Source organism: Halichoerus grypus, chromosome 11 (genome assembly GCF_964656455.1).
Source record: "Halichoerus grypus chromosome 11, mHalGry1.hap1.1, whole genome shotgun sequence".
NCBI lineage: Eukaryota > Metazoa > Chordata > Mammalia > Carnivora > Phocidae > Halichoerus > Halichoerus grypus.
The window spans coordinates 85,500,340-85,523,771 of record NC_135722.1 but is presented as its reverse complement, the minus strand read 5'-3'; the positions used below and the strand labels follow the sequence as shown (position 1 = coordinate 85,523,771).

General features: G+C 45.6%; 1 protein-coding gene across 2 annotated transcripts in view; it reads left to right on the top strand.

Moving 5' to 3' along the window:
- The window catches only part of NTM (neurotrimin), a 943,472-nt gene that overhangs the window by 118,930 nt on the left and 801,110 nt on the right, over nt 1-23,432 (top strand). Inside the window, exon 2 of one of the 2 annotated variants that reach the window (XM_078058759.1) lies at nt 17,311-17,476. The exons of the other annotated variant lie outside the window; for it this stretch is intronic. The gene's annotated coding sequence lies outside the window, so the exon portion shown is untranslated. The remainder of the gene's footprint in view (nt 1-17,310; nt 17,477-23,432) is intronic. 2 annotated transcript variants of the gene reach the window in all.

The window sequence follows — 23,432 nt, the reverse complement described above, 5'->3', positions numbered from 1 at the left end:
TGACAAAGAGAATGCTATTTTTGTCCACTCTGTTTCTCCCCTCCCCTTATTCCCTTTACCCTCCAAAAGAGAATTCTACCTTTGCCATAAGCTAATCTTATGTGATAAGCTTTTGTGATGCAAATTTTGGACACTGGATAGACAGAGACAGAACTAGAATAGGGGAGATGAGGGTATAAACTCGGGGGAGGGAAGAAGAAAGCAGAGACAGAGCAAAGGAGAAAGGGAGAAAAGTCTAATTCAATATGTGCGTGATTTGTCGGGGGAAAGATGAGCATGGGACGTGAAAAGAAAGAAGCTTCAAGCTAGCTGGGTTGTGTGTGTGAGAAAACATAAGAGCAGTAAGGGAAGGAATCTTAAGAAGTCTGGCTGATAGTCATCAATCAGATCCCTTTTAGTATTCTTAGAGGGGTACAAATAAACACTGGTATTAGTTTTAATTATGTCTGGTTGTTGGAGTATTTTCGTTTGCATGGAAAACCCTCCTGAGACTGAGTTATGTGCAGATCTGGGATTATCCAAGTTCACATGTTTAACTGGAAGGCTGAAGTTGGTGCTCTGAGAGAAGCTCAAACAGGGACAAGGACTTTGCTCCCTCCCATTCTTAACCTGAGAGTTGGAAACACATTTTGTGGTGCTACCTTCCCTGAAGGATTTTAAAAAGCAGAGTGTGTTAAAAATTGCTGAATATCAAGAAGCTCCACGCCTTCTATGGTAACACACATCCACAGAAGGCTCTAGGGTTACACAGCAGCTTCATACATTCTTATTTCCACCTAAACTCTCAGGAGTCGATATTACATTCCCATTTCATAAACGTGAATACTGAGGTCTAGCGCCAGAGAGAGACTTACTCATCCAGGGTTACAACGCTCCTAAGAAGCACCTCAACCCAGGGTAGAAGTTTGAATTTTTATAAAAGGGAAGATGAAGAAGGAGGAGAGATGCTGAAAGTGAAAATTCAGTTCTTACAAAGGGGCAGGAATTCAGTGAAACCTATGAGTCTCCTCTTGGGTTTCACATTTCCTGCTCATTTGGGTGATTCTCTGCACAAAGTTACTTTGAACACTTTGTTGAGAGAGTGAGGGAAACCAGCAGAGACACAGAGCTGCACCTCTTCCTGATATATTTCATCCTGCATAATAGCCTAGGATGCCTGGTGGTCTCCTCACTTAACTGTCCCTTTTTTTATTTGGACCCAACAAAAGGGCAGTGGAGGAAGCACAGCCTGTCTTCTGCCCGTGGCAATTAAGGACTGGGTAGAGACAGGACAAGGAGAAGATGTCCGCATGGTGCTGCCAGCTTTGGCATTTCCTCCACGAACCTGCAAGATAATTCAAGCCATTAAATCATCCAAAATCATATGCGGTGACTGTCATTTTTCTGTTTGAACATCTCACTGGCTCAACACAAGCATTTCAATAGCCATGGTGCCCTAATTTTCTTTGCCACAGACAACAAAACCAAAGGTAATGAGTAGGAGGAGGCGCTGAGTCCCAGGGGCACACTCTCTAGGGAAGTCTCTTGGGCTTAAATACATCTAAAGCAGATCCAAAAGAAAGCAGTGATTACAGGCTAATTTTCTGCCTGCATTATGTTAAGTGTCCCGTCGTTTACACAAATAGCAATTGCTTTATGCCAGAAATCTTTTTAGTGAATTCCTCTTATTGGTAAATTTTGTATTTTTTTTTTTAAAGGAGACTAAAAGAAGATTTTTCAATTTAAAGGTGAGGCTATCCGGATACCAGTAAAAGATACAAGACTGGCACACACCCAAGAGCTGATTTTCCTTTTCAAATGCAAATATAGGAGCAGGAGAAATGGTCCTACTCTTTAATTTTGCCATGTTAAGGTCTGGGAGGTCTGAGCCTTTAGCCTTGGGAAGATGCAGCTCTACCTACTGCAGACACACTTGGTTTTCTGGCAAGAAAGTTGATGGTGGTCTGAAGTGGGGAGCATAGGTGAGGAGAAACCGAGTCATTCCAGCTGGACTATCCACATCAGCACTGCCCCCTTCTTGGGAACAATGAATCAGTTCAACCCCTGCACTGAGACCTACTCTTCCAGTCTGGCTGTCTAGTCCTAAAGGCATGTGTGTGGTATTCATTCATTTGCTCCTCACCCATTCGATGAACATTTTATTACTAAGCATCTCCTGTGTTGCAGACCGTGGGCCAAGCCCAGGGATATCAAAAACACAATTATGAAAAAAAAGCCAGAAGCACGATAGTCAAACAGAAGTGGAATGCAGACACTGGAATCAGAACCATCTGAGAGGAAAATTGTACCAAAATCCTTCCCGCCTTGGATAAAGAACTTAGGATCTCATACCTGTAAATAGGGGAGTGGGGAGCAGACCTACCTCAGAGAGTTGTTGAAAGAATTCACACTACATGTGAGGAAACGAGCGTAGAACTGGTCACCACAGCAGTGCTCAATAACTGAGTTGATTCAACCCTTCTGAATTCTCATTTGGAACCAAACCTTACCCCCCACCCCCAGGGATGCTCTGACTTACAACCATCAGGCATCCGGCCCCCAGGCTGACATCAAGAGGCACTTACTCATGCCTGTTAAGATCTAAATCTATGATCCTTTTGACCCAAGGAGGCTGGAAGGAGACATAAAGGCTGACATGTTCAGTGGGGCAGGGAGAATTTGGGATTGGCTCCAAGGGAAGGCAACAAGGACTGGTAAGAGGCCTTTCTGTTCCAGGAGCCATGTTAGGCATTTTGTAGGGATTATTTTGTAGGCCTGTGTGGGGGGTGGGAACCCCTGCCCCATCCAATCTCAACAACTCCAGGAGACTGTCCCCAGTGGGGTCAGAAGGACAAATTAGGAATGGCAACTTCCCAGAGTCCCAGCAGAGTGCTATGCCTTAGTCTTTGACTATCAAGGAGTGTCCATTTCTGAGGACATGTGGCAGGATCATTAATTCCTAAAAGGAGTGAAGATTTGTGTTGCAGTTGAGAATAAGCTGTAAATTAGCAACCAGTCAGTGTTTTATCCAGCATTCCCTGTAGACAGTTTTAATACCAGGGAAGATAAGCTTATCCTCGAATTATCCAAAATGGGAACCTGGGACCTAATTTAAACTCGTCTCCATGTGCATGTACTAGCTGAGGTGAGTTTTTACTTGTCTTGTACACGCTGACCCCACGCTCCTGCAGTGCACATATCATCATGGAACCTTAATAAATGACTAGCAACCGCCAGGGTTAAATGCAGCCTCAACAGCATGATTGTGAGAGGAGGGTGTTGGTTTCTATTTCTTGGGAGAGCCTAGGCATAGACATTTTGCTTATGATGAGCTATGTGACCTTGGGCAAATTACATTATTTCTTTGAGCATATTATATCCCCTATAAAATGGGGATGGTAAGATCTGACAGGGTTGTTGTGAACCTTCAATTAGATAACACAATTTAAATACCAAGTAGAGCAACCATCATTTACTGAAGGCTCAGTTAATATTAGTGCCCTTATACAGAATACAGAATGAAGGACACTTGGCGAAGATTTAGTGTTTGATGATGATGATAATGATAATAGGAACATCACTGTGGGTGTTCGGAAAAGAAGACAAACATGGGACTCTATCGCCTCCAGAACTTGGCAGTGAGTCGGGTGCTAGGAGTAGAAATGGGGGTGGATTAAGCTTTGCTGATTCATGCTACTGCACAGCCCTAAAGTCCCAATTCCAGGCAGAAGAGCCATCTATGACGTGCATGACACCAGGTTGCACCAGGAAACCACAGTCCTGCTTGATCACTCAGTTCAGTCATCTCCACTGCAAGTGCCCAGGGCCATCTACCAGTTCATCTCTCTTCCCAACAGTGAGGAGGCTTTCAGGTGGGGTCCTCTCAACTCTCTGACCTGCAGCCACCCAGCTCTGCCTCTGATTAACCCTTTTATGCTGGCAGAAATGAATTTCCTAGATTGCATTTAGCTGGTCGGGAATTGGCAGGGACTTGAAGTAACTGAGCCCCATACCATCCCTTCTTCCATTGAAATTTGGAGGCAGTTTCCTAAAGCATTGAGCTTTCTCAAGGTCAAACCCAATCAACCCTGGCCAACTGTCAACCTCTTCTTTTTTCTTCTTTTCCTTCTTTTCCATATTCTTCTCCAACTTCTCTTTTCTTCCTTGCTTCTTATTTAGCCTTGCTCAGAATTGTTGAGTAAAGAGTTGTCTTGCTGCCCCTCTCAGAGAGCACACGAATGGGTTGCCAGTACTGGATGGTCCATAAATAATGCATAGTGCACAGAAACAGCTGGAAAGTCCCTCTGGTTACAAAGACCAGATCTTTCAATAACACATTATCCTATTTGCTCTTCTTAATGCACTGGTTCCTCATTCAGTAGATGCACACATCTACTTGTTCATCAATATTTGAAGCCCTAACAGAGGGCCCAGTGGTTCTCCTGCTGTCTGATCTCAGTTCATGACCAGGAAAGCCTATCTGACATCCTCTCCTAAATCCTGTGCTTCCATTCCTGGGGCCACTGGAAACCTGTGATAATGGTGGTCAGGCTAATATTGATTCAAGACTCATGTTTCACTATTTTAAACTCTTGTTATAGTTTTGATGTCTTGATATTTGCTGAACCCTGCAAGGGACAAAGACCTCTAACTCAGTATTAAATACATCAGTACTCTGATGTATTTAAATAGAGTGCCTAGTAAGTTCCATATTCAGGACTAAGGGCTTGGTGAATGGTGGATGTCTCAGACATAAACCTGTAAAGTAGGTTATTAGTATTTCTAGTTTCAGTTGAGGGAATTATGACTCAGATAAGTTAATTGATTAGTTCAAAGTCATTGGGCTAAGAAATTATATGCCTAAGACTGAAATCCGGTATCTATGACTTCATGTTCCGTAGTCATTCTTCTTTCAGCTGATTAGGATTCAGAATTTGGGGACTGATGGGGGAGCTTATCAGTCAAGGTAATAGCAGAAAACAGAATCCCACTTGGTTCAAATGAAGACACGGTAATGAAGAAGTAATTTATAGAGTTTGTAGGCAGAATAAGGGAAATCCAATGGGAATGTTGAGGCACCCAGTAGTTCACAATCAAGGGAAGCTATCACCACCTCTACTCTTAAAGGGAAAAGGGGAAGAGATGATGTAATTAGAGCCAAGTGAAAGCTGGAGCCATAGAAGAGTGTCTGTTTGTTAGGATCTGTGGCTTGGAAGGGTTAACCCCTGTCATTATATCAGCATTGAAGTGTAGAGGGAACAGGAGATAAGGCCACTTTCTTTATAGGCATTTGCTAAACCCAACTGGAACCAGGCAGCGAAGGAGAGAGGGATGCAGTCAGTGTGGTCAGCATTCCTTGAGACAGAGAAGAGCAGAGAAGTGTAGAGAACGGTTGGCATCATATGGTTGGCATGTAGAAGAGTCACTGTCTTCCTACCCAGCCTCTATATGCAAAGGTAGATTTTCCATGAAGCTGATGAAGTTTAAGCTTTGAGGTCTATTTCCATTCGGTCTTGCTGCACAACAGACAGCCTAGGAACTCGATCGCTTAAAATAGAAATGATTTGTTATTTCACATGTTTCTGTGGGTTGGCTAGAAGTTTTTCTCTGATTCCCATGGTGTCAGCTGGAATCTCTCATGCAGCTGCATTCAGCTGAGACCTCACCTGGGTCTGAAACATACCAGACAGCTCTACTTGCATGTCTGGACTCCTTGGTTCTTGCACACTGTCTTTCATCATTCAGTTAGTCCAGGCTGAACTTTCTTACATGGCAGCTGACTTCCAGAAGGACAAATAATAAACTGTCAGGCCTCATAAGACCTAGGTTAAGACCTGACGCAGCATCCCCTCTGCCTCAATTTATTGGTCAAAGAAAGTTGCAGGCTGGCCCAGATTTAAGATGATAGAATACAGATTCTATCTTATGATGGAAAGAGCAGCATGCACACACAGGGTGGGAAGAATTGTTAGGGGTCTCTTTTCAGACAGTCCAGCACAGTCTGCTTCCACACTACATCAATTCTCATCCTTTTTATGTAGAAAATATATTCACCCCACCAAGACACCCTAAATTTTCATTCTAATATGGTAGCAACCTCAAGTCCAGTATCTCATGATTTATAATGATTGGGTAGAGATGTGCACGAGGGTCCTTGGGCTGAGCATCTCTTGAGCTAAAGAATTGTGAGCTGAAAAATACAAACCTAATCCCCCCATACTCAATAGCTAGTTGTGATATAGTGCTAATACAGGAACAATTACAATAAACGCTCCTGCTCAAAAAGGAGATGAACAAGAAGCACATAGCAGTTACTGGTCCATAGCAATTCTAAAATATAAAGAGGCTTTTCTGACTTTTCACCTTTCCCCAGGCATGGGGGTGGGCACTTTTTATTTATTTATTATTATTATCATTATTATTATTTTATTTTATTTTATTTTTTAGAGCCAAATTCTGTCTCTGTGAGGGTTTTCAAATACACTGCTTTTGGAACCACTGTATAGACTCTGCCCTCTGGTTCATTTTTCCTTTTTCATAAAAATAGCCCAAGTTTTCAGCTGAATAACTTTCTCAACCTGCTTTCTTCCCACAGAAGTTTGGAGCTCTAGGACCTCTTTTCACTTTGAACTTCCCTATTCCTTTATCCAATCTGGCAGTTCTCTCTCCTCAGGACAAAGCTCTTTAAAATATCATGCTATCTATCAATCTCACAGGGGTTTACTCCATGTCCCATGGCCCAGCAAAATTCTTTCTGAGATTGGAGTCTTTCTACTTCAGAAATAGGACACTGCTGTGGGACAGCACTCTTATGGTTCCTGGGAGCCCTCTGGTCTTGCTCAGAGTGTTTGGGGCATTGCCTTAAATCTTCTAGAGGTCCAGTACGGCCTTGACTTGATCTTTTCTCCAAGGTCTCTACTTTGGGAGGCCTTTGCCACCTGGAGAAATGGTTGGGGTTACTCCTGTGGCAGCATTCTGCAGGATGCTCTTCTGGGACTAGAACATCTAAGAAGGCCTCAACCCATTGTGTTTGGGGACAGTTTGTTTATACAACAGTACATAACAGAAACAGGCTGGTACTGGCTTCTTACAAGGTCTGAAAAGAGGCACTAAAAAATAGTTACCTGATCAACCATATGGCATAAACAATAGAAAAGTAAGGCATTTTAACTGTACCCAATCAGGACTTCTGTTACTTGTAATGTGGCATAATGTTTGCCACATTTCCCTGTGTCAGGTGGTGTTTGAAAGATCACAAGCATTCTGGGGATCCAGCTAAGAGGGATTTGAGTGGGGAATACGTTGAGTTTGTGTTTCGTCAGATGTACTTTATGCACTTCATAGTCACTTCCTTGCATATTAATTCTTGCTAGCTCTTCCAATGTAGAGATGGCTTCCAGAAAGTGCCCACTGCCTACCATGAGACACCCAGTGTGACCCAGAAGTCATATTGTGACATGAATGGGTCATCTGGGGCATCACATTAGAAATATGTGGGGAATGGAAAAACAATGGTAAGGAACCAAAACCATGTTAGTCTATGAAAAATCTTCCAAATATCATAGGACATAAATAAAAGAAACTTGATAGATGTTTTCCCAAATTTGGCCAAAATCCTAAAAATTTTTATGACGTGACCAATCATGACTCAGGAAGCTGAAAGAAACTGTTTTGAACTGTCAATTTAAAAAATCAACCATTTTAGAAGACATACTGAATTATTTTTCCGTTTTTTTCTATAGAAAATATAAAATTGCTTCCAGTGAAAAAGTGACCAAAAAAAGCATAAAGCTAGAAACATAGGAAAATTTTTACTGAAGTGTATTGTGGAGATATTTAATATCTGTATATTATTTTTCTAAAGTTTCTGATGTGTATGGGTATTTTTCAGCTTTTAAAAATTTACAACTTATGATTTCTCATTTTAAATAAATACATCCAAACCTATTTTTATATTTGTAATTGTATGTTCTTTTTCTTAAAGAGAACTTCAAAACTGTATAATATAAGATTCAGACCCCACTGAATCTGGGCCATGTCTGTACCTAGATCAGAGTCTTGACTCTCAAAGGCAATGACAGGATATTAACTAATAAAATCCTGGAGTTGTTGCTATCTCTCAGCATGGAAGAATCATGCTCACTGTAAAATGACTTATCTGGTTTGTATTTCTTGGGGGGGGGGATAGAGAGCCAGAGGATACAAAGCAAGATAAGACAGGATGAGGGATGAGAAAAGCAAAAAAGAAAGTAGCTTTACCTGGTAGCTGCTGAGACAGACATGGGAGCGGTAATTTTGGCCACAGGACACCCTCAAACCTGATCAAGGTCTGGGGCCCAGGGAGACTAACACAGCTAATAATAACACCTACAATAATATTATAGTTCACTTATTTAATTATTGTTCAGGCATTGCTTTGAGCACTTTGTATGCATTAATTCATTTGATCCCCCTAACAACAAAATAGCTTCCAGTGCCCTGTCCATTTTGTAAATAGGGGAAGCAGGCACAGAGAGAGGCAGGAACTTGCCCTAGGACAGGCTATCTCTGTGTAGTGGAACCAGGGCTCCAGTGAGTCTAGCTACGCCAGAGGCTGCTTCCTTAGCAGCTCCCAACCCTGCCTTGCATTGGTCTAACACTGTGCAGTGTATCAAGCAGTTTTACAGAGAGCATCTCCCTTGCAATCCTAATAGCCCTGAAAAGTTGGCAGAACAGTTGCTGCTACTCTCATTTTATGGGTGATTAATTGAAATCTAAAATTGCAAAGTGACTTATTCATGATCACATAGCTAGTAAGTGGTGGTATTAGAACTGAAAGCCAACTCTTATAGGCTTTTCATTATATCACACTATGGATTAATACATTTCAGCAATAGTACTTTTCAGTTCCTAAAACATCTTTATGTATAGTGCTAACACAATAATTTCTACAACTTTAGAAAAAGTATTATTATTATTATCCCAGTATTACCAAAGAGAAACATGTGGGTCAGAGATGAAGCACTTGAGCCCTGGATATTTGACAATTCACAAGCAGCATTCCCAGCATTCATCCCTCCACAAATGGCAGTATTTCCAGGCTGCTTTTAGAATCCCAAACACAACTTGGCCCTTCCCTATGCTAGGGGAACAGAAGACAGAGCAAACACCCAGGACGTGGAAGTGCATGGTGGGCTCAGGAAACTAAGTGGACTCATGTGGCAGGAGCATAGCATGGATGGGTATCAAATTTAAAAAAAATTAGGGCCAGAGGGTAGGGGCTTGGAGTACCATGATGCAGATGTTATTTTGCCTTGAGTATATGTAGAGATCTGTCCTCAACACTGGGTGAATAAACTGAAGAAATCCAAGTGTGTTCTTTAGCTGCAAACTGCCCTCTAGTCTGGGAGTAAGAAACATGTATAAAGGAAGGAGAAGAAAACAGCAACAACAAAAAAAAAAGCAACAACTTAAAACTATTTGTGAAAAAATAGATAGGTGATGTAGAAAATTAATATTGAGTCTACTGAGTCTTTCAATTACTATAAATGGAAGGATAATATAAAAACCATATTTAAAATGGCCCAGGGATCCATGGGGAAAAGAGCCTTGCTTACTAAATGCTTTCAGTTTATAGTTGACCTAGAAGGTGACCTAGTTCGTAGTTTTGTAGGTGGCCACTTAAAAGTGGGAGCATTCTCTATCACCCATAGCTCATTAGATTAATTTTCCTTAAGCTCTTCAGTGGTAATGATGATGATGTTGGTGGTGGTGGTGGTGGTGGTGGTGATGATAGTGGTGATGGTGGTGGTGATTGTGGTGATGGTAGTGGTTGTGTTGGTGGTGGTGGTGGCCATGGTGGTGGTGGTGATGGTGGTGGTGATGGCATTGGTAGTGATGGTGATGGTGGTGGTGGTGATAGTGATAGTGGTGGTGGTGGTGGTGGTGGTGATGGTGGTGGCCATGATGGTGGCGATGGTGGTGGTGGTGGCGATGGTGGTGGTGATGGTGATGGTGGTGGTGGTGGTGGTGGTGACAATGGTGGTGATAGTGGTGGTGATGGCGATGGTGGTGGTGATGGTGATGGTGGTGGTGGTGGTGGTGGTGATGGTGGTGGTGGTGGTGGTGGTGATGATGGTGGTGGTAGTGTTGGTGATGGCGATGGTGGTGGTGATGGTGATGGTGGTGGTGGCGGTGGTGGTGATGATGGTGGTGGTGCTGATGGTGGTGGCGTTGGTGGTGGCAATGGTGGTGGTGGTGGTGGTGGTGACGATGGTGGTGGTGGTGATGGTGGTGGTGGTGGTGGTAATGGCAATGGTTGTGGTGATGGTGGTGGCAGTGGTGGTGATGATGGTGGTGATGGTGATGGTGGTGGCGATGGTGGTGGCAATGGTGGTAGTGGTGGTGGTGGTGATGGTGGTGGCTGCCATTGTTCACTGCTTACTGTGTTGAAGAGCCCACAGAAATTGCCTCTGATCCAAAGCCACTCTGTCAGTCAAATATCAGTCCCCTATTTCACAGAAGAGGCAGTGGGACTGACACATTAACAAACTTTTCCAAGTGGTAAACCAAAATGAAACCCAGGTTTAAAAGGGTACAAACACCAGAATCTTTTCCGATGCTGGGCCTTCCCATTCCTTTGCCCAGAGACCAATATTGAGACTCTAATTTTTACCTATCAAGATTGAGCAACTAATTTTCATACTCACAGCATCCATGATTTAGTGGTACCTACATATCCATCCTATATTTTTTTCTCTGGAGCCTCTTATTTCAACTCTCTCTTCTTACCAAATTTATAATAATTTCTCCTCAAATACCTTTTATTCTTGTACCTCTTAAGGCCTGTCATTTGACAAGTTCTATCTACCTAGTTTTTATCAAGTATTATACTCAACACATACACATTTCTCCCTTTCTTGAATGTGCTTCTCCCCCTCTCCACCATTCAAAACCCTATGTCGCTTAAGGTTTGTTCTCATGTGTCAGGCACATAATACAGCTGAATAAATTATTGCTATTAATATTATTACTATTTTATCATTATTACCAGTCATTCAGTTAGTAGTTGAGTGCCTACAACATGTCTGACCACGGTGAGATATTAGGAATCTAATGACTGATATGACATGGTATTGGCCCCAAGGAGCCATGGGAGGTGTGTGTGTGTGTGTGTGTTTGTGGTGGGGAGTGTGTGGAAGGAAAGTGTGATGATACATAATATAGGATGATAGGGCAACTAATGGTGCCATGAAATAATGACATTCATTTTGGCATCACCACAGGAACTTCCCAGAGGAAGTCAGCTGATGTCTAAGGAACGTGATTCAGTTAGTCAAGCAAATACAACTTCATGTTAGGTGACCCATCATCCATGTTTGTCTGGGACTAAGGGGTTTTCTGAGTCACTGGATTTTGAGTACAAAAACTGGGACAGCCCCAGTCAAACTGGTCACTCGTGCAAAGACAGGAGGTAACAGAGCTTGGTAAATATTTTTGAATGAATGAATAGTAAATTATGCATGAATATATGAGAGGAATAGTCTATTACTGATTGACCTACCTCTCAATATTTGCAAACCCAGATTTAACCTGGGAGGGTGCAGCTACCCCTAAGGTGTCCGTCCACAGTGAATGTTCATTTTGGGGTTTGCCTTGATGGCAGGATTTTAATAACAAAGAAGATGGACCTGTCACCCGAAGGTGGGCAAGAGGCAGCTCTGGGAAATCTCTTCCTCTCTCCCTCATCCCTCCCAAGCCTGTGTATTTCATTAAAATGTGTATGACAACATTTCTTCTCATATTATTGTATTACACCATCCTTAATTGCATAATTCAACATTTTCAAGGGTATTTGGAGGAAATTTGGACGGTTCATTGACCGGTATTTGAAGGAAGCCGAGAATTAAATTTAAAAACATGAGGGGAAATTACTAGTAAAACAGACTGATTGGAGGGCTGATGTGGGCTGTCTCTGAGCTTCCCTGCCCTGGTGTCCCATGCACACTGGTTCGGGGGTTTTCAGGGGAGTCTGTGGCCCTCCACACATAGTTCCTTGTCCCCTGTCTGGTCACCAGGCGAAGGCTAGGAAAGCCTGCGGTGGGTTGTCTTTCTTCCCCCATGCTCCCCTTCCTGTTGTTTGTGTTGTCCCAGTTTGCGATTTTTGACATGCATTCTGCAGATTGCCTGTTTTCGCCTGCTCTGTTGAATGCACTTAGGCTCTCGGGCTGATTGCAATCACGCTGATTGGAGGGAGGAGCCCGTGGCCCGCAGCCCAGGCCGGCTTCACGACTGCCTGAGCACTGGTCCGACTCCTGGCCTCCTGCTCTCTGCCCCACAAACTTTCTCTCCCACAGGTTTCCCTTGAACTTCCCCCCACCCAGCAGAGGTTTCTCTGCTTCCCTTCTCCTGACCACAGCCTGGGAAGGGGGCACCCAGAAGCATCTGGCGCAGAACTGAGGCTGGGTGGGGGGCGGAGTGCCCCTACCGTGGCTGACATCCCAGGCACAATGTCTGTTCCTATTGTGGGAGCTGCCTTCCTCCCCTCTGGCTCAGCAAAAGCCCCAGGTTGGAGAACGTTTGGTATTCTTACTCCCAGACTGCCTGTACAGCAACAGAATGCTTCTACAGTACCCTATGTGCAAAATGATGCATTCCACTTCACTGATGGGATGGTTTTGTTAGCAAATGAGAACACTGGGGGCTGGGGATGGGGTGGGTGGGTAATGTCAGTTTATCAGAAGGGATGCTAAGAATTTGTAGTGATTGCAAGAAGTCTGAACGGCCTGGGGCGCCTGGGTGGCTCAGTTGTTTAAGTGTCTGACTTTGGCTCAGGTCTTGGTCTCAGGGTCCTGGGATGGAGCCCTGCCTCAGGCTCTGCAAACAGCAGGGAATCAGCTTCTCCCTCTCCCTCTCCCTCTGCCCCTTCCACCACCCCTGCTTGTGTGTGCATGTTCTCTTTCTCATTCTCTCTCTCTCACTCTCTCAAATAAATAAATACAATCTAAAAAAAAAAAAAAAAAAAAAGGCTGAATGGTCTTCCAACTCCAGGGAGAGGCAAACAAGAGAGTTTGGCTGAATTCAAAACTGAGCTCCTTAGGAATGAAGGGAAATTGACTTCTATGGAGGCAAATGAGTGGTCTTTGACCAAATGTTCAGAATGAAACAGATCCCTCCCTTCCCTTAACTGGAGACTGAGTTTCTCCCAGTGAAGTCCCCACCCACCTGTGTGTCCACCCCCCCACACCTTAGGGCTAAGGAGGAGGGGGCATTCTTGGGTCCTTTCCTGTTCTGAGATTGAGGGTTCGTGGCTGGGAATAACCTAGGCAATGGCTTTCACACCCCCTTGCCCCAGAGGATGGTGCTTTCAAGGTCCTGCTGGCAGCCAGCTGGGGTCCAGCCTCTGTCTGCGGAAGGGGAGACCTCCTAGTGACTCTGCAGCTGTGTTCCTGTCATGTCTGCGGCATTTCAGCAAAATCCTCCTTGGGCAGTTGTGTTCAGCTTGAGAAGGACCCACCCGAAGACAGCGGGCAGCGTCGCTGCCTGCAGACAAAGCAGGGGAACAAAACTCAGGCAGACCAAAGGCAGGCAGAGCCAAGGGCAAGGGGCACGGGGGGCGTGGGTCACAGACACACCCCGCGCCCTTCATCACTCCCCTGGAGGAGCCCCAAGAAGGCTTTGGGAACCGAATGCTGAGTGGGTGAAGATTAGCAAAGCCCTCTTCACTGGGGGAGTCACCCAGACCCAGCATCTTCATCAGCTTATTTGGGAGCATTCAGCTTGTTCCAGTTCAATAATCCATTCAATAAAACTGTTAGTGCCTGACATGAATCCCAAATTGGTGTGTGGCTAGAGGCATGCTGGCCGCCCCGCCTGACAGACGGGCACATCTACCACTTCTCCTACCCCGTAAGTGAAACCAAGTGATATTAACAGTGTTAGCATAGATAATAGGAATTATGACAGCAATGTCAGAGCTGGTACTGAGGGTCTCTGTGTGGCCTTCCCCAGACAGCAGAACCCAGGAAACCTTATGGGGCGGTCACACCTCACACCTCTCCCTCCCGGCTCCATCCCACTCCCTCCCGAACACAGATGGGATTTGCTGTTACTGAATTCTCTCCAGCAAGTGGAGTGATCGATAGCTCAGAGATTGGGCTTTGCTTCACAGCAAGGCTGTTGAGGTTTAGGAGGAGAAACTTGGCTTTATGAGCTGCTCTGGTCTGGGAGGAGAACTGCCTGTTTCGTCTCCATTCCAAACTAACCCCTGTGGAGTGGGGGGCCTCTCTCTCCCGCCCCCAATTTGCACCCGAGATCTCTGCCGACAACAGGTCCTTCCTGAGCCCACATGGTGGTGCTCGGTGCTGTGGATGGTACGACCACGAGGGAGGTAGCTTTGACTGGGAAGGGCTCTGTAGTCAGACAGACCTGAATTCAAATCCTGGCTCCGCCCCATCCTGGTGATGTGACAGAATGAGCTTCAGCCTCTTCATTCCCTAAAATAGAGATAATCATACTACCCCACTTGTGGGGTGGTTGGGAAGATTGTTGTACATGGTGCTTGGCACGTAGCTAATACTTATTGAATGCTTACGAACAGCTACTGAAATGATATTAATTATTTTGTATTGTTGTTTTATTGATTCTGTTATTATTTCTATTATGATTATTATAAGATTCCTCTGAGTCCTGCAGATGACTCTGAGGTCTGTCCTGGGGCCAGGACCTTTCCCCTCTTTTTCCTCAAAAAAAAAAAAAATCACAGCAAGTTATTGCTCATTACTTCTGCTCTTTCCCTGTGGTCTTGTTTCATTAAAAATGCTAATTCCCCCAGCTTGCCTTCCCATCTTGGCATTTGCATATACATGAGCAGCTCATTCCCATTCTGGAGTAGGGCTGAGCTGGGACCTGAAAAGGAGCTCTGTTGGAGAGGGCTGGCTGGGGGGCCAGGGCCAGAGCTGCCAGGAGGGGGTGACCACTCGCTCAGCTCCTCATTTGATCTCCTTTGTTCTCGCCTGCCCTGTTCTGGAGACACCTGCTGGTAAGCAGGAGGATGCCGGCTCCTGCCATGGGCACTTCTAACTGGCATTGTCTTGCCAGTGTCAGTTCCAGGCAGGAGATGTGACCTGTGCACTCTGCAGTAGCAGGAGGCTGGTCCTGGCTCTGCCTTCCTCAGAGCAGTGTCACTTGGCCAAGTGGCCCCTGGGACATTCCATTCCAGCACTCGGAGTTTACTCCGGAGTCCGGAGGAGCTAAACAATAAAGCAAAAATGATTATTACAGCTCATGTGGTGCTGGAGAACATTATGTCCATAATTCAGAGGAGCACGGATTTGATAGTTCTACATATTCTTTTTGGAGTAAATGATGTGGTAGACAAAGAAAATATTCTTGGGATCTCTAGACATGGGCTTAAATATGATCTTGTCAAATAACAGCTGGGTAACCTGGGTACTCACATACTCTGAGCCTCCTCAGCCTCATCTTTAAAATGGGCTTAATGGTAATGACTCCCCAACGTTCAGATGGCGCTGAAACGGGTCAAGGGCCTTGCTTACACCCGCTCGGTCCCCTTCACATCTGTTGTCACCACCCTGGTCCAAGCCACTCTAATCTTTTAAGTGCACCTCTTCCCCTGCCTCCTGAAGGTCTTCCCACCCAACACTTCTGCTTCTTTTCAATCCATTCTCCACACTTTGCCAGAATGTTCTTTGTAAAACCCAAGTTGGATCATCTAATTTTCTTCTTTTAATCTCTAAATTGGCTTTTCTTTCTTCTTGGGGAAAAAAAATGCAAAAATCTCTAACTTGTCCTCTGTGCCCTTCCAGCCTCGTCTCACCTACTCCCCTCCTGCTCACAATTCTCCAAACACACTGGCCTTTTCTTTTTCCTTTTTTTTTTTTTTTTTTTAATATGCTAAGCTTCTTTTGCATCAGGGGAAAAAACATCTCCTGAGACCCCAATCCAGATTAAGTTCCTCTCCCCCTTCATTAATATGCTCCAACAGTATCCTGTGCTTTTGATGTGTACCTGTAGGTCAGCTGTATACATATTTCCATTAATCTGTTTCTCTTTTAATATTTTGTGAATCGTTTTGCCTCTTGGAGAAGCTACCTCACTGCAAATGAAACCCCTGGGTGATGTGTGCTTGGCACCAATCACGGGACAGAAGCGCTGTGTGTCACTGGAAGGGGTAGACACGGTGGAATTCTCTAGAAAGGCTGCAGGTACTCTGCTGCACTCCCAGCCCTGCCGTGCCTCGAAGGAGCGCCCTCCTGGGTGCCAGGAAGTGGGGACTAGTGTGCTTGCTCATTCCTCAATTCCAAACTGCGGAGCCCTGCCCCCTCATGACTGTGGGACTCCACATGTCCTTTTTCCTTCTTTGGACAGGTTATATATTTTGTTACCCCAGACAGCAGGAGCCTGTGCAGAAAGGAGCTTTTGCCTCTTTTTTTTTTTTAGATCTTTATCCCCAAGGGAATCATTAGGATCTAAGATTTATGTATTCCACGAATATTTATTGAGTAAAAATCCCCATGAAGCTCTATTCCACATGTTCTGTATTTATTTATCATCTTTTACAACATCCCTGCAAGGTAGGCGCTATCATCATTACCCTCATTTTACAGATGAGCTCCCTGAGGCACAGGCAGGTGAAGGAATCTGCCTAAGACCACACAGTTAGTAAGTGGTGTGGCTGGAAGCCAAACTCGGACATTCTGACCTCCAAGCTGCCCACTTACGTAGAGTCCAGCCAGCCAGGCAACCTGCCTGCCCTCATGGAGCTTACCTTCTGGTCAGAGTCACAGATGGCAAACAGAGACAAGACACCAACCATGCTCCTTGGGCAGCAGTGAGGGCTGTAAAGACTCTGAAGGAAGGGGACACAGAGCGGCTGGGTGTCAGGGGTGATGGTGGCTGATGAGTGGTCTGTGGGGGTCTATCTGAGGAGGTAACTTTCAGGCAGATAAAAGGAGCTGGCTGTGTAATATCCAGAGGGAGAATGTCCCAGGTAGAGGATGGGGAGGAGGACCTGTCATGTTTGGGAACCACTCTTGTGTGGGAACGTGGGGGAGTGGGGAGGCACATGGCAGGGCACGAGGTGCAGAGAGGAGGCAGGGCCATGGCAAGGAGATGTTGCCATCAAGAGAAGGAGTTCAGGCTTTACTGCAGCGTACTGGGAGACCACTGGAGGGTTCTCAGGACAGGGATGCTAAGATCTGATGCACGTGTTTAAAGGGTCATTCTAGCTGCTTTTTTAGAGAATGAAATTGAAAGGACCAATGGCCATGCTCTTCCAGTCCAAGTGAGAGATACAGTAGGCCCCCTGATGTGTGGGTTTGCTTTCCACAGTTTCAGTTCCCTGAGGTCAATCTCCACCCAGAAGCAAAAGATCCTCTTCTGACATGCTGTCGGAAGGTCAATAAGCCTAAGGCTACGTCACAGGGCCCACGTCATTCACCTCACTTCATCTCATCACATGGATATTTTATCATCAAACATCATCACAGGAAGAAGGGTGAGTACAATATAATAAGATATTTTGAGAGAGGCCACATTTCACATAACTTTTATTACAGTATAGTGTTATAATTGCTTTATTTTATGATTATTGTTGCTAATCTCTTACTGTGCCTAATTTATGAATTGAACTTTATCCTAAGTGTGTGTGTATAGGAAGAAACATAGTATATATAGTTTGGGACTATCTGTGGTTTCAGGCATCCACTGGGGGGCTTGGAGTGTATCCCCACAAGTAAGGGGAGGCTACTGTAATGTTGAAGTGGGGGTGACACAAAATGGGCCAGACAGTGTTTTAGAGGGCCAGTTATGATAGCATTTGCTGTAGAATTGTGTGTGTGACAGGGGCTAAGAAAAAGCAGAATCAATGCTGATTACCAGGGTTTTAGCCTGAGCAGCTGGTTGGTGACATCATTTATTAAAATGGAGAAGACCAGAGGAGGAACAGGTGTGTGTGTGTGTGTGTGTGTGTGTGTGCATGCGTGCACCTTGGGTTAGCCTGAAATCAAGAGTTCTGTTGTGAACATGTTAAGTTTAAGATGACCAGTTGACTTCTGGTGGAGATGTCATGGCGTATTGGGTCTATGGGTCTGGGCTTCAGGGAAGGGTGGAGGATGGAGACATCAGCATTCAGGTGGTACTGAAGCTCTGGACTGGACAAGAGCCCACAGAGAAAGCGTAGACAGAACAGGGAGGGGAGGAGGGACCCAGGCCCTGCAGGACTGGGGGGGGGGTCAGGAAAAAGAGGAGAAGCCAGCAAACGAGGGAGGAGACCCAGGAGCTTGTGCTGTCCCAGAACAGCGGGCGACAGAGGCAGGGCAAGAGGGGTGAGCCCTCTGCCAGGCAGATGCCACTTCAAATCCTGACTAACCCCTGGTACTCCTTTGCTCCCCCTTTCCCTGCCCTATTTCTCTCCAGGTCACTCCCCTTCCCACCCCAGTCTTCCCGCTGGGATACAGCTTTGTAGGGGCAGGGACTTTTGCTTCTTTTGTATAATTAATAGGACATATCCCTGGCACCCAGGACAAGGCCTGGTCCTTCCTAGGTGTTTAACAAAATCCTTATTGAATGAATGTGTTGTGTGAGGGAGAGATCGGGGACGATCTACAGGTGGAGAACACTGGGAACTTTCCAGGACAGTTCGGTGCAACCTCTGTTCCGTTGATATTGCTTGTTCCTATTTTCTGGGGGAGACAATAAAGGATGCCAGCTTGCAGAGTCGGTGTGTTGGTGGGAGTTCTCCAGGAAAGGGGAAGCTACGAACGGAGAAGAAACAAAGAGGTGAATAAAGGCAGGAACAAAGTCCTGAGTGGAGGGGGGGGACAAAATGGGATGAAAAGGGAATCTTGAGCACAGGTGAGGAGTTGTCTTGAAGTAGAAGCAGGATACGCGGGTGGGAGATTTGGGAAGAAAAGATTATGGATTGCAGCTTTGTTCTGATTGTTTCCAGCTCCTCTGAGGTGTAAGAAGTGAGATCTTTACCTGAGGGGGAAGAGAAAGAGGTTTGGAGGCCTAAGGAGAAAGCAGGAGCTGTAGGATAGTCCTCTCTGGTGGAAGGAAAAGCAAATTTACTGGGAAAGTATCCCAGGATCACTGGCAATTTCAGGTGTATTGATATTTGAAGTCATAAACTTAAACTTGGGCTAGGTGGCATGCTTATGCATTTTTTTCCAACCACGTAGAGGTGCAGTTAATAGGAGGAGGGATTAATTCAGATGCCATCAACAACCTTGTCAACCACAAAGGGCTGTTAGTGATTCTAGAATAGGCAGGTCTGAGCGAGGGCGACTGAGCCACAGCCTTTCTGATAGATTGGATTCCAGCAAAGGTGCTATCTGGCTCGCTTTGACTCAGGCTCCTGAGGACCACTCACATCAGGACCATCTGGGCCGGCTGCCACCCCCGCCCCCCCAGGTCCCCTGCTGCTGATGCACCCACTTTAAATACTGTGCTTGTCTTCACATCTGGGCCTGCCTGGTGCAGAGCCCCCCCCCCCAGCTGCCTCTGTGCTCCTCTTCCTCTCTGTGCTGCATGCCCCCTCCCCCCCAACACACACACACTTGGGCCTGTTCTGGTGGCCTGTGGCCATTTCTGACTTCAGAATGCAGATCCACTGGGCTCAAGTTCCCTGGGGACACACAGAGACCCCTGTCCTCTCCTGACTGGAGGATGCCCTCAAATCAGAGCTGCAGTCAACCAGCTCAGCCCTGGTTAACCCCTTGGGGCTTGGTAGGAATGACTTTCCCAGATCAGGTTACTTGGCAGAGAACTAGAAGGGCTTTCAATTCACCGAGGGCCACCCTACTGCCCATCCCCTGCTCCAAATGGAATCTGGAGTCCGTTGCACACTTCGCCGAGGTTCTCTCACTCACAGATGGCGCTGCCAAATCACATGTGCCGCCTCCCTCCCTGTCCCTGGGCCTGTCTACCTCTACCTAGGTTCCCAGCTCATACAAACTCTGCCTGGTCTGTGTACGCCACGGCCATCTGGGTGTTGGTGCACCCCCACACATCTGTCAACCATCAGTCTTCCTACTTATCGATCTGTAGATTCCCTGCCATGGGGCCCGCTGTCAGTCTGTCCACCCCTCCCGCGCCCTCTGCCCGCACCTGTGTCTCCCCCAACGCCAGCCTGACTGCAGCCATCTTTCTTCTTTTGGCAGTTGGCACTCATGTCTCCAAATCAACATAATCCCTGTTGAAATCCACCCACACCGTCCTCAGCACTGTCTGACCCCCGGGCCAGAAGGCAGGCAGAGGCTGTTAACACAAAGGCCAGATGTTGCTCTGTACCTGCAGCGGGGGGTGGGAAGACACGTTGGCCCCACAGTCATCAAACCTCCATCCTACTTGACCATGGGGGAGTCACTCACCTCTCTGGGCCCCGCTGAACCACGTCCAAGAAACAGGGATCATGGGACCTGTCATATAGTAGTTTCACGGTTAGAGGACAAGGGGCCACCCTGTGTGTAGCTCAGTTCACAGCACATAGTAGCTCTCTAAAAATGCTCTTGAATCTATGGTGTAAGTTCTAAATCTCAAACATGTAATATGAACAACTACCATTTATTGAATTAGTATTCTATCTTAAGGACTTTATATGTTTCATTGTATTTAACTTTTACAAAACCCAATGACCTCGATCTTCAGTGTGGTCCCTGAAATGGTAGCATCGGGGTCGCCCGGGAATGTTTAAAACTGTGGAACTTCAGACTCCCATCCCCAGACCTTTTGAGTCAGTTGGCATTTGAACAAGATCCCCAAGATGCTGAAAAGCAACACAGTGCCCTTATTTATCCTCATTTTACAGATGAACAGACTAAAATCAAAACCGGGTAAATAACCTGGCCGGGGCCACAGAGAGAACACATGGCAAATTCTAGGCTTTAAGATTGACTTCTCTGACATCAGTCCTTGCCACCGTGGCTTTGTGTACTGTGAGGAAGTAAACACGAAGACACATACTCACACACACATGGAAAAGCGATGGGCGGCCACTCAGCGTATTCAGAGCCCGTGATCTGAAATGCCTGGAGGTGAGAGACCAGACAAGCTGAGAACTATCTTTCCCCTCCCTGGCAGAAAGGGTACTGGCAGAAATGTAGACTGGGGATGAGGAGACTTCAATGTAACCAGCTGTGTGATCTTGGGCATGTTACTTCACCTCTCTGAGCCTCTGTTTCTTTCTTGATAAAGTGGATGATTATACCAGATATCATAACAATGTACCTCTGTTATTATCCTTTTATTTTGCAGGTGATTCTGTTCTGACACTCCACATGCATGAGAATTTTGTCAATGTTTCTGTTTGATGTCAATTACCACTCTAGTAATGGAGTTAGCATAGGGGGAAATGGAAAAAAAAAAAAAAAAAGATGTAAGAGGTTGTAAGAGAATCTTTAAAATCTGAAATCCAAACCTGGCTTCTTCTAAAATGACTCATTCTCCAGCGCAGACAGATCGGAGGGCCCTGTGTCAATTATTCCTTCTGATTATTCTGGAGCTTGTTTGTGGGACTGGAGGCCCTTTCATACATCATTCCTAGGACTTTTCTCAAGGGGTTTATGGACCAAGGACATCTGGTGCCTGAGGCTTTATGTCTGTTGGTGTGATCATCCAAACATGGGAAGGGCCTATAACACTCCAAATGCTGGTGCCCAAATATCTTTAATTCCTTCTGAAGGGTCGAGGTTATTTCTCCATCGGGAGTGCTAATGGGATTCTAATACCCTGGCAAATGGGATTTTTTACAACTGCCATTCTGCAGTTACTGAGATGGCGTGTCGCTGGGACAGCCCTATAAATCCTGCCAAGTCACTCTGAGGAGGAGAGGAAGCCACAGGGAGAGAGGACTCACTCGCTGGTGCAGGCCATGTGCTGGGCCCTCTGAGGGGCTGCTCTGGATCTAGTTCAGGATGAGTTACTCACTCTTCTGGAGAGCCAAGAGAAGCCAGGAAAATATGGCAGGTCCACAGTCCCAGGGCCTAAGAAACCAGACAGAATCTGATGGAAATGAGGCAATGGGCCCATAGGAAATGTACTTTACTCTTTGCCTCCTTTCCTTTGCATTTGGTTTTCTAAGACCTCTGTTTCTGAGGGCTGGAGGGCAGAGGACTTAAGGATATTGACCAAAAGCTGGTACCTCTGTCATCTTGAGTCCAAAGGAACAGGACCCAGGTAAAGGCTCATGGTGGATATTATGGAGAAACATGCAATTGACTCATCCTGTTAAAGGGGTTAAAATTGATGCCTCAGAGCAAAATCACTGTTAAAAAGAATATGATAATTTATGTTGAGATTAATTACCCTTTAAGCATGAGCTCCCTGTGAAGCTAGGTCCTTATGTTAGTACACAGTTTCGCAGTTTCATTAGATCACCACAAGAGATGAGAAAGAGCAGATTGTAGTTTTTCCATGTTAGAGAAGGATGGTAAGTCTTGAAACCTGAAAAAAAGTTGTCCCAGGATACACCAGTTTTAGGTTGTTGACTTAGGCCTCAAACCCAGATTTTAGAATTTAAATCCAACCTGCCCCTCCCCCACTGCACCAAGTTGTGTTCTCCAGGAAGGTGGGCACAATCCTCTTCCCTCTTCGGGGGGCAGGCCGCCTCAGAAGGAAAGCTTCACTGAAGAGTGATCTTAAATTGGGGGTCTGCCCAAGGACTGCCTAACATGGGTGCCCGGTCCATGGGCATATCCCAAGCACTCCTTTTCAAGCTCCCCTTTACTCTGTCCTTACAGCATGTCTGTCAATTCTTTCTGGTTTCTCCTGTCTTTTTTTCCTCCTTTGCTTGCTTGCCACCTTCCTCCCCCAGATGCAGACAGATGATTCAGTGGATTTATTCATGGCACCATGAGCATGCTGTTGTCCATCCCAAAATGTAAGCTTCTCCAGGGCAAGCTTTCAGCAATAATGTTTTTATAACCAGACCCCAGGGAGGATATGAAGAAATATAAAACCCAGTTCTAGTTTTCAAGGAATTTACAAATTTCCTGGGAAGGCGGGATATATCCATAAGTTAAACATCAAAGTAATTGTTGTCATTATATGGCTCTTGATAGTATGGAATATTTTCAGAGCATTGTCTCATTCCATTCTCCATTGGTAAGAGAGGGTTGGGATGTTAATTCCTTCTTTAGAGATAAGCTAATGGAGGCTCAAAGAGGTACAGAGTCTCGGCCAGATTTACAAAGCTAGAAGCTGTTTAAATAAAGCTCCATCTTGGGCCCGTTACTTCACGCAGAATGGGGACAGTAAATAAGATGATGCCTGTTTGCACGATACCAATACAAATGCCACAAGCCATCAAAGAAGAATCAGATCATTAAGCAGGAGGATTAGAGAAGACTTCACGAAGGAGGTGAAATGTAAGTGGAGATGTGGTTTTCCATTTCTCAAGAATTTGGTCCCTGTGGCTCAGGGATTGAGCATCCAGCAGTGTGTGGGGAGATGAA